We start from the raw sequence: 12,255 nt of genomic DNA, 5'->3' as shown, positions 1-12,255 counted from the left end.
TGTCAGTCTTTCGGATCTTGTAATCAAGGTTTTGATGACTGAATGCAATTGTGCAGGATGGTGGTGTGAGGCAGCATTTAGATATCTATCGGTATGTGTCGGTTTCCGATACACTGTATGGCCTATGTGTCCGTCTTGTTTCTTTATTATTAACACATCTAAGAATGGAATTTGATCGTTTTCTTCCAGTTCCATGGTAAACTGAATTTTATGGTGGATATTGTTGATGTGGTCTAATCTCCTGCACAATATGTAATCTATCCTGCACAATTGCATTGAGTCATCAAAACCTTGATTACAAGATCCGAAAGACTGACAGACCAAGAACATCAAAATGGAGAAATGCATAACGTGAAAACAGCGTTAAGAAAAAACGGCTTCTCAACATACAACATCGAAAAAGCTCAAAATGCTCGAAGAAGAGATAAGGACCCTACAGAAGACAATAAGCCGATCGGCAAAACCATTCTGCCATATGTGAAGGGTACGACAGAGAAAATAGGGAGAGTGCTGAGAAAACACAACATAGAAACGATATTTAATACGGACAGAAAGATCTCAACTATTTTACCAACACCAAAGACCAAAATATCGTTAGAAAGCCAAGGTGTATACGAGATTCCGTGTGGGGATTGTGGAAAGTCGTACATTGGACAGACCAACCGAAGAATCCAGGTAAGACGAGAAGAACACCGAAATGCTATCGAAAGGGGAGAAACCACGTCATCCCTGGCTCAACATGTCGCAAATACAGGACACACAATAAACCTGAACCAAACAACGATGTTAGCTAACATCGAAATAAAAAGAAAACGGGAAATCAGAGAATCGATAGAAATTGAAAGAAATCCCAACGGCTTAAACCAAAGAGATGATGCGCAACGGCTTCCTACAACTTGGAAAACGGTATTGAAGAAAAAGACCAAAATAAATCAGGCCGCAACATCCACGCGGAACATCCCGCCGACGACTGCAACCTACACCGGACCAATAACAAGAGCCAGAGTTCGCGCAGGGCAAGCAGCATCAGGATCAACTACATAAGCGACGGTATCGTGAGTAAAAATTCAGTTTACTTCAAGCAGCAGCGAGAAGCGGAACTACCTGACTTGACAATGGCAAGTGAGATCTTGCCGAAACGTCGTCAAAATAATGGTTTTTATCAAAACCAAAATTATTCAACGCGGAGTCAGACCCGGAAAACAACAGAAAGCACATATAGCTCCCGCGGAAACTTCAAGTGTAACATAATTAACCTCTACGGGGAGGAAATTCTACCAGACATCAGAAGATACGAAAAACTACGATCGAAACGAAGGACGTTGTTATGCAACCTTACGTTTTTAGAACGCTGCCGTGACGAAAGCATTATACCGACTTGTATGAAGCTCACTTTTCACAAAAACAACTATAAAACTAAAAACATCTTAAGAAGAGCAAGCCTGGCGCTTATTAGAGAGGCAATCCATGATACCAGACGAGACATCGACAAAATGAATGCAGAATCATTACAGCTGCATCTTAAACTAAGTAACACAATCCATCCAACATTATGGAATTTCTTTGAACAACTGACAAACTTTCGAGCAGAAACAGATGCTGATCTCACTAAGACCAAACAAATTAAAAAGTTTGAAAATTTGTTACTACAACAGCGGCCAAAAAAGAAAGAAAATCCACAAATAGAAACAAACAATTTAGTATATAACTTTTCAAATCTGACACTGGATGAAGCCACGAATAGTGTTCTTGCAAAAGGTTTCAATTTTGCTGTTGCACCTACATACATTCCCGTAGAAAACATCATTACTGAGGTAGAGACTACAATTACTAATCTCCCAGAAGAAACAGCCGAGATCATACGCCAAGACGTATCAAAAATATTAAGAACAGCTAAACCACCAAAAAGAAATTTAACACGGGAAGAGAAAGAAGCCTTACATAATTTGAAGAACAACAAAGAAATCATCGTGCTTCCAGCTGACAAAGGCAACGCTACGGTAGTGATGAATATTCAAGACTACGAAACAAAAATAAACGACATCTTAAATGATACAACATATCAAAGCATCTCGTCAGACCCGACAACCTATCTAGAGAAAATAACAAAAGCCAAGATCAAAGCCTCAAATATCAATAAAGAACAACAGGTCCATCTCATACCTAGAGAGAAGTCATCTAGATGCCCAAAATTTTACGGCCTACCCAAGGTACACAAGGCAGGATTACCACTGCGACCAATTGTGAGTTCCATCGGATCTCCCTTACAACCGCTGGCGAAATTTCTGGCCCAACAGCTGCAACCATACGCGGAAGAAGCGGAGTCTTACGTCAAGAACGCGAGCCACTTCATCGAGCGTATAAAAGGTGTGACTCTTGAGCCGGGACATTTGCTAGTCAGCTTCGATGTTGTCTCACTTTTCACGAATGTTCCTATAGATGAATCACTGGACATCATAAGCAAAAAGTATCCAATATCACCGGATACACTAAACCTAACCAAACACTGTTTAAATAACACTTATTTCATCTATAAGGAACAAAGATATAAACAAATTGAGGGAGCACCGATGGGTTCTCCACTGTCACCAGTAATAGCGAACTTGTTTATGAAGGAAATAGAACAGCGGGCAATAGAAACAGCTGAATACAAACCCAAACTGTGGCTTAGATACGTGGATGACACTTTTATTATCTGGACCCACGGAGAAGAAAAACTAAAGGCTTTTTTAGAACACATCAACAATATCCACCATAAAATTCAGTTTACCATGGAACTGGAAGAAAACGATCAAATTCCATTCTTAGATGTGTTAATAATAAAGAAACAAGACGGACACATAGGACATACAGTGTATCGGAAACCGACACATACCGATAGATATCTAAATGCTGCCTCACACCACCATCCTGCACAATTGCATTCAGTCATCAAAACCTTGATTACAAGATCCGAAAGACTGACAGACCAAGAACATCAAAATGAAGAAATGCATAACGTGAAAACAGCGTTAAGAAAAAACGGCTTCTCAACATACAACATCGAAAAAGCTCAAAATGCTCGAAGAAGAGATAAGGACCCTACAGAAGACAATAAGCCGATCGGCAAAACCATTCTGCCATATGTGAAGGGTACGACAGAGAAAATAGGGAGAGTGCTGAGAAAACACAACATAGAAACGATATTTAATACGGACAGAAAGATCTCAACTATTTTACCAACACCAAAGACCAAAATATCGTTAGAAAGCCAAGGTGTATACGAGATTCCGTGTGGGGATTGTGGAAAGTCGTACATTGGACAGACCAACCGAAGAATCCAGGTAAGACGAGAAGAACACCGAAATGCTATCGAAAGGGGAGAAACCACGTCATCCCTGGCTCAACATGTCGTAAATACAGGACACACAATAAACCTGAACCAAACAACGATGTTAGCTAACATCGAAATAAAAAGAAAACGGGAAATCAGAGAATCGATAGAAATTGAAAGAAATCCCAACGGCTTAAACCAAAGAGATGATGCGCAACGGCTTCCTACAACTTGGAAAACGGTATTGAAGAAAAAGACCAAAATAAATCAGGCCGCAACATCCACGCGTAACATCCCGCCGACGACTGCAACCTACACCGGACCAATAACAAGAGCCAGAGTTCGCGCAGGGCAAGCAGCATCAGGATCAACTACATAAGCGACGGTATCGTGAGTAAAAATTCAGTTTACTTCAAGCAGCAGCGAGAAGCGGAACTACCTGACTTGACAATGGCAAGTGAGATCTTGCCGAAACGTCGTCAAAATAATGGTTTTTATCAAAACCAAAATTATTCAACGCGGAGTCAAACCCGGAAAACAACAGAAAGCATATATATATATATATATATATATATATATATATATATATATATATATATATATATACAAATAATATCTTAGTTGACTTATTAGGAAATACGAATTTCTCTATTTTTGGGTATAGAAGTCAAACTGGGGCCTTAAAGTACACTATTATCCAATATTCAAGCTTTCGGAAATGTTTATTTCCTTTCTCAAGAATTTCTACAATGCAATAAGATAAAATTTAGAAATTTTATTTTAAAAAAAAATAAAAATAAAATTCTTGAGAAAGGAAATAAACATTTCCGAAAGCTTGAATATTGGATAATAGTGTACTTTAAGGCCCCAGTTTGACTTCTATACCCAAAAATAGAGAAATTCGTATATATATATATATATATATATATATATATATATATATATATATATATATATATATATATATATATATATAATGATGTTGGATAATCGAGTACAAATATAAAAATAAATAAGCAAAATCATTGGCTAATACTTATATAATATTTATATATATATATATATATATATATATATATATATATATATATATATATATATATATATATATATATATATGTATATATATAAATATTATATATATATATATTAATATGTATATACATATATATATATATATATATATATATATATATATATATATATATATATATATATAATATATATATATATATATATATATATATATATATATATATATATATATATATATATATATATACATCTAGCGGTTAATGTGGGCTCCGTACTAAAACGGTATTATACGAACTCCAGGGGAATATACAACGTGTATATTATTATCTGAGTAGCGGTTGCTGTAGACTCCGACTAACATGTAGGATCAAGTGAACTCCATAAATGGATAAAACATTTGTGGGATCCGTATATATCTTTTCGCATACACAACTGAGCTCCTGCTACGTTGCCAATAATTGTATTAGTAGTAGATTTTCAAACTTTAAAGCAGGTATAATTTGGAACTTGAAATTTAGTTAAATGCTCATCAATTAGGCATCGGGGACTTTCAGAAAGACTTGGCTTATATAGTTAAATATGTTAAATATACATAAATTGTTATCCGACATTTAATTTTATTTAAGATTTAGGTTTAATAAGCAAGGTGGTAATTTATATTACTTCCTTTAATTATTTTCTTAGTAACTTAAGAAAGTGTCTATTATAAACTTGGAAAAGGCAAGTTTCCATTTTTATTTATTATTAATTTTTGTTAAAATGCATTGGCACTGAAATATTTAGTCCATAATGGACGTACATGGTCACATGGAGTAAAGTAATCGTGTAACAGTTTAAGAAAGTATATGGGCAGTATTATAATAATTGGCAGTATTGTAATACTTATTGTTACCAAATAATATTAAAGGAAACCCTACACAACATAGAGATCTTTGTAATTTTTCGATTGTTTGGTACAGTTTATGACGTACAATATTTGTTTTATACAGTAGTTATATGTAAACTACAATAATTTATATCTAAATCAATCTTTAAAATTATAATTTTTTTACTGTGTAATTTTTTTATTAACATCAGTCCCATTAAATTGGTGCTAATGGTCATTAGCGACATGTTACATTAAGGTACAATTACTTAATTAATTTACAATAGATTACAAAATAGAGTCTCAATTTTACAATTTACAGTATGTATTGTTTATTTTAAAGTTTTCGTCTAATAATGTCTTTAGATCGTCGGAAAGATTATTGTTGGGTTTTTCTTGTATAATTTTTGCACAGTTTAATAGGCGTTTTACATTTAAAGTTGTCTTACAGTTATCACATACCGACCGATTCTCTCTGTCAAATAAACATGCATGAGTTTTTATGCCCTACAGGTAGGCGATCAATTCTAACTTGGTTGGCCCTACTTGTGTTTAGCTTCTTCCACGTTTTGTAGTTGGTTTAATTTCTTTTAATTTAGATTTGGAGTTATGCCATTCACTTTGCCACGTACACTGGATTTTGGATTTAAACACTGTTTTAATGTTACTAGTAACCACTTTAACAACCAATACTGATGACATTGAAAGAGACTGGATCAACTTAAGGGACGCTATATGCAACGGTGCGAAAGAAGTAATTGGTGACTACGAGCGGAAGAAGAAGAACGAGTGGATGACAGATGAAATATTACACCTCATGGACAGAAGGAGAGGAAATAAGAATAATCCCGAACAATATAAAGAACTGGATAGAACTGTCAGCACAAAGATAAAAGAATCAAAAGAGAAATGGTTACAAGGAAAATGTCAAGAGATAGAAGAGCTAGAACGAAGACACGATAGTTTTAACATGCATAAAAAAATCAAGGAGTTTACTTATACTTACAAGAAAAAACAGTTTGGTAAGTTAATAGACGAGAACAACAAACTTATTGTAAATAAAGAAGAACAGTTACAGACTTGCGCAATTTACATAAAATATTTGTTTATGGATTATCGTCATATTTCTACGAACACTCTTGATCTGAATGGACCAAAAATATTGAAAAGTGAGGTGATAAAAGCTACAGATCAAACGAAAGATGGGAACGCAACAGGATGCGATGAAATAACAGTCGAATTTTTAAAAGTTTTTAACGAGAACAACATGAATGTAGTATTGGAACTGTTTAATAAGATATACGATACTGGTCAAATTCCATCTGACTGGTTGAAATCTACATTTGTGCCCCTTCCCAAGAAATCCAATTCTAAGACTTGTAGCGTATATCGCCTTATATAAGTTTAATGAATCACACCCTTAAAGTATTCTTGCGTATTTTCCATTCCAGAATACGAGTAAAATTAGAACACAGCATAAGTAAAACACAGTTCGGTTTCAGATGCGGTTTTGGAACTCGAGAGCCCCTATTTGCAATACAAGTTTTGATTCAAAAATGCCTGGATCAACAGAAAGATGTTTACGCCTGTTTTATCGACTATGAGAAAGTATTCGATACTATCAAACATGACAAACTCATAGAACTATTACATCTTTCAGGACTTGACACTAAGGACATCCAGATTATAAAAATCTATATTGGAATCAAACAGCCCACATAAAGAATGGACATATGGTGAGTGAAAACATAACCATTTCTAGTAGACAGAACTATATTCTTTCGCCACTGCTTTTCAACCTGTACACGGAACAAATATTTCTAGAGGCACTGGAACAGTACAATGAAGGCATCAAGATTAATGGCGTATTAATAAGTAATTTTCGATATGCAGATGATACTGTTATACTGGCCGATAACATCGAAGATTTACAGATGATGCTAAATAGAATAAATACAACTGGCAACCGATTTGGACTGAAGATTAATAGAAAGAAAACTAAATTTATGGTGATCAGTAAAAAGAACATTCAATATATCGACCTGAATATTGAAGCCAAACGTATTGAAAGAGTACACCGATTTAAATATCTGGGATATACAGTAAATGATAAGTGGAACCCAGACGTAGAGATTAGGATCCGAATTGAAATAGCAAGATCCAAATTCATAAAAATGAGAAAGCTCTTAAGCAACTGCAACCTAAGCGTTAACCTCCGATGGCGCGCCACGAAATGCTACGTACTCTCTACGCTACTTTACGGAGTAGAAGGGTGGACGTTAACAGCAGCAACTATAAAGAAGTTAGCGGCTCTAGAAATGTGGCTGTATCGACGCATACTGAGAATACCTTGGACAGACAGAGTGACCAACACAGAGGTATTGAGACGAATGGGTAAAGAGGTGGAATTGTTAACAACTGTTAAAAGGAGCCCTAATAGCACACGACGTCCTTTGGACGTCCAAAATAGGTCCATTTTTGGTCCTTACGTCCATGGACTATAAACGGACGTCCTTTGGACGTCCAATTTTGGACGTCCTTCGGAAGGAATAAATATGGACGTCCTTTGGACGTCCGACGTTGGACGTCCTTCGGACGGAATAAATATGAACGTCCGACGTTGAACGTCCTTTGGACGTCCATACTGGACGAAATACGGACGTTTTATGAACGCGTATATATTATATTGGACACATTATACCAATTACGGGATCAAATAGCAAAATAATTCAATAAAATATTAACTTACGCGTTAACTTTACGTTAATGAAATACAGTCAAACCTGTCAGTAACGGCCACTAAAATGAAAGAACTATTGGCCGATATAGAAAGGTGGCCGTTATTGCCAGTTTTTGTAGTCTAGATATACAGTAAAACTTGTGTTACTGGCCACCTGTACTAACGGCCAGTTTAAATATTCCCCAAACCAATTATATCTAGACTACAAAAACTGGCAATACCGGTCACCTTTCTATATCGGCCAATAGCTTTTTCATTTTTAGTGGCCGTTACTGACAGGTTTTACTGTAATTGGTTTGGGGAATTTTTAAACTGACCGTTAGTACAGGTGGCCGGTGTTTGCAGGGGCCGGTAACACAGGTTTTACTGTAGTTTAAATCGAAAAGATTAAATCTTAATTCAAAATTGTATATACAATTATTTACAATTATAAACAAACTATATAGTTTAATATCCAAAAAATGTTTTTGATTTTATGTAATGTAATGAAAATCTTATTTGTAAATTATTGGTTACAATGTTTAACAATAGGAAATATTCAAGAATAAATAAAATAAAAGTTTAATCCTAACAACACAAAACATTCCAGGAATGTATAGGTACTACCGTTCTATTCCGTGAACATCTATCTGATTAAATTATGGGTGGAAAGTTACCACAAGATATTCTATGAACATAGTACAATGTCTTCCTGGAGGGGGAAAATTTTCCATTACAAGATTTTAAGAGAGGCCATTTATTGTACTGTTCAATTTGCGTTCATTTTCAAATTTGCCGCGCGAGTATCTATGTAGCGTCTCGTGGTCATTGGTCATCACATTTCATTTTCATAACCTTAGACAAGGAAAGAGAGAGGACGAGTAATCCTATGACCAAAAGTGAAGCCAAACTGACACCAGAGATTTTGATCATCGACGTATCTTTGGGGTATTGTTATGCATTGAGTATTTAAAATAAAAACATGAAATGTATTTAAAATGAAGAATTTGTGTACGGTAAATGTTTTATTAAGTTGCTCATATTACGTACATATGTTTCAATACATACACATGTTTTTATTACGAATTTTAGATGATGATTTACTTTATTTTTTATGAAATTTTAACCTTCAACGAACACCCACCACTGACAACCCATTGTTATTTTTGACGTGACCGCCATGTTTCTGGTGACAAACAAACCAAAAACTGGCTTCACTTTTGGAACGTGTGTTTTAAATGAGTGTTACCCGTCCTCTCTTTTTTCCTTGTCTAAGTTCATAACATAACCGATAACCTAAAAATTTAGTAAAAAAGTAAAAATTTTGATTGGAAAAAAATGCATCGATAAGGGGGTGTGGGAAATGGAAATTAGTGGCTTTTTTGCTGTACTGTCTGCTAGTTTTTGCTCTGGGCACTGGCTAGATCTCTTGTTTAAACAATTTTGTAAGTATTATAAAATCCGTTTTCAATTTTCTTTATTCTTTATGAAACGAATCATTTATACATGCATATTATTACCTGTAAATAGGTACCTATTTCTTTTGATTTTTAGTTGTAAAGAATAGAAAAATTACCGTTCATTTTAATTTTTTTTAGAATCAGCTGAAAGTGGCCTACAAAAAAAAACCAAGAAGGAAATGTATAGCCTTGTGGCTATGAAAGGCAAAAGAGAGATATAAAAAGTGTATTGGCTAGTTGGAAGAAAGTCCACATTGTCCATGCATAATAAGTTATTACATTATCAACAAATATCAAGAAGATAGCAGGGTCACGAGCATCAACTTCATGAGTTCAAGAATATCGAGGAAATCCAGCTCCTCGATACTACTGGGCAAACTAGAAGATTGAAGAGGACAAATCCTTTTGAACTAGTTTGAGTGATAGGTGATAGTGAAAAACGGAGCATAGTGCTTGTGTGCTGTGCCTGTGTATGTTAGAATAGTGCACGATCTTGTTAGATTAGATAAGAGACGCTATGGGGTAAGCTCTTCATTTTAAGAAACAGTAGTAATTTAGGCTAAATTAAAATTGCTCATTGGTCAGTTATGACCAGATTGTTTTTTTATGTTTGGCAAAAAGGACTTAAGTCAGAATTGCACATTGATAATGTTTTGATGATTTCTGGACCAGAAAAAAACTGTTGTAGATGTAAACTGTATGTACAGTAGAATCTACTACAGTACTGTAGAAATCATCAAAACATTATCGATGTGCAATTCTGACTTAAGCCCTTTTTCCCAAACATCAGAGAATTGTAATGTACAATAATTCTCCTATCTGCTTTTTCATGAATTTTGTAGGAGACGAAAAACCATTTTTAGGATCATCTGCTTTCACATGTTTTGTAGTAAATACATAGTTGAATTTACTACAAAACATGTCAAAAAATATATGAAAACAGGAGGTGACTATAAAAAAAGTTTTTAAGTCCACTTTACATCAACAATAAATTGGACAAGAAATTGACCAAGTTATTCAAGGCCAAATTTGACGTGTAAAAGCACACTTTGACATCTAAGTTTGTTCGTTATAAACTTCACGTGAAGAAATTGACGAAAAAGAAAATTGTTCTATTTTTTCATTTATTTGGCGTGAATTCAGTGTCACCAACCTGTGTCCATTTGGCGGGAAGTGGAAGTAGAGCTGTAGAGCTTTTTGTTTATTATTATTTGTTGAGGTTGAGTCTTTCATGTTCATGACAACCTAAAAATTTTGATTGGAAAATGCATATAAGATAAGGGGGTGGGAAAATGGAAATTAGTGGCTTTTTTGCAGTTCTGTCTGTTAGTTTTGCTCTGGCTGGGTCTCTTTTGTTTAAACAATTATGTAAGTATTATAAAAACGTTTTCAATTTTCTGTATTCTTTAGGAAACGAATTATTTATGCATATTATTACCTGTAAATAGTAGTACCTATTTCCTATTTCTTTTGATTTTTAATTGTAAAGAATAGAAAAATTACCATTCATTTTAATTTTTTAGAATCAGCTGAAAGTGGTCTACAAAAAAACCAGGAAGGAAACGTATTATAGCCTTGTTGTGGCTATGAAAGGCAAAAGAAAGATACCTATAAAAAGTGTATTGACTAGTTGGAAGAAACTCCACATTGTCGATGCATAATAAGATATTACTTTATAAACAAATATCAAGACCTAGGAATGGAACCTGGATAATATAGTCATCAAGAAGATAGCAGGAGGTCATGAGCAACAACAACTTCATAAGTATGAGAATATTGAGGAAATCCAGCTCCTCGATATCTACTACTGGACAAACTAGAAGATTGAAGAGGACAAAGCCTTTTGAACTAGTTTGAGTGATAGGTGATAGTGAAAAGCAGAGCGTAGTGCTTGTGTGCCTGTGTATGTTAGAATAGTGCACGATCTTGTTAGATTAGATAAGAGACGCTATAGGGTAAGCTCTTCATTTTAAGGAACAGTAGTAATTTAGGTTAAATTAAAATTGCTCATTGGTCAGTTATGACCAGATTGTAATTCTCTGATGTTTGGCAAAAAGGGCTGAAGTCAGAATTGCACATCAATAATGTTTTGATGATTTCTGGACCATAAAAAAAGTGTTGCAGACTTAAACTGTATGTACCAATAAAAAGAGCCGATTTTTCTGGTCCAGAAATCATCAAAACATTATCGATGTGCAATTCTGACTTAAGCCCTTTTTCCCAAACATCAGAGAATTGCAATGTACAATTCAATACAAATGAATCATCATCGTAGTGATGATTATGGAAAAAAATATATATATATATAGAAATATATATATTTTGTGCAATAAAAATGTTTATATTTATCAAGGATGTATTATTTGGTATGGCCACATATACTTCTGGTATATCGTCGGTGATGTGACAATACCTCCTATCTGCTTTTTCATGAATTTTGTAGGAGACGAAAAACCATTTTTAGGGTCATCTGTTTTCACATGTAAATTTTGACATGTTTTGTAGTAAATAGATAATTGAATTTACTACAAAACATGTCAAAAAATATCATATGAAAACAGGAGGTGACTGTAAAAAAAGTTTTTAGTCTCTCTTACAAAATGGTTAACAGTTAATAGAGAGACAGATAATCGAGGTTCCACTGTATAGTGAAATTTGGACACCCGACACCCCATACAAATTTTATGGGGGTTTTGTTCGTTTAAACCCCCCCCCCCCAAACTTTTGTGTAAGTTACAATTGAATTATTATTGTGGTACTATTAAACACAATGTTTTTAAAACTTTTTTGCCTCTTAGTACTTTTTTGAAGTCAGTTTTTATCGTGATATTTTGAATATTTGTCAAATCCACCACATATTTGT

General features: G+C 34.4%; 1 long non-coding RNA gene across 1 annotated transcript; it reads left to right on the top strand.

The window, feature by feature from the left end:
- Positions 1–8,518: 8,518 nt before the first annotated feature.
- On the top strand, positions 8,519–11,740 carry LOC126878954 (uncharacterized). Its single transcript, XR_007695902.1, has 3 exons — positions 8,519–9,377; positions 9,531–10,760; positions 10,916–11,740. It is a non-coding gene; the product is annotated as an uncharacterized LOC126878954 (long non-coding RNA).
- Positions 11,741–12,255: the final 515 nt, after the last annotated feature.

Source organism: Diabrotica virgifera, chromosome 1 (genome assembly GCF_917563875.1).
Source record: "Diabrotica virgifera virgifera chromosome 1, PGI_DIABVI_V3a".
Classification (NCBI taxonomy): domain Eukaryota; kingdom Metazoa; phylum Arthropoda; class Insecta; order Coleoptera; family Chrysomelidae; genus Diabrotica; species Diabrotica virgifera.
Note: the sequence above shows the minus strand (reverse complement) of the source record. Positions and strands in the feature narration are given on the sequence as shown.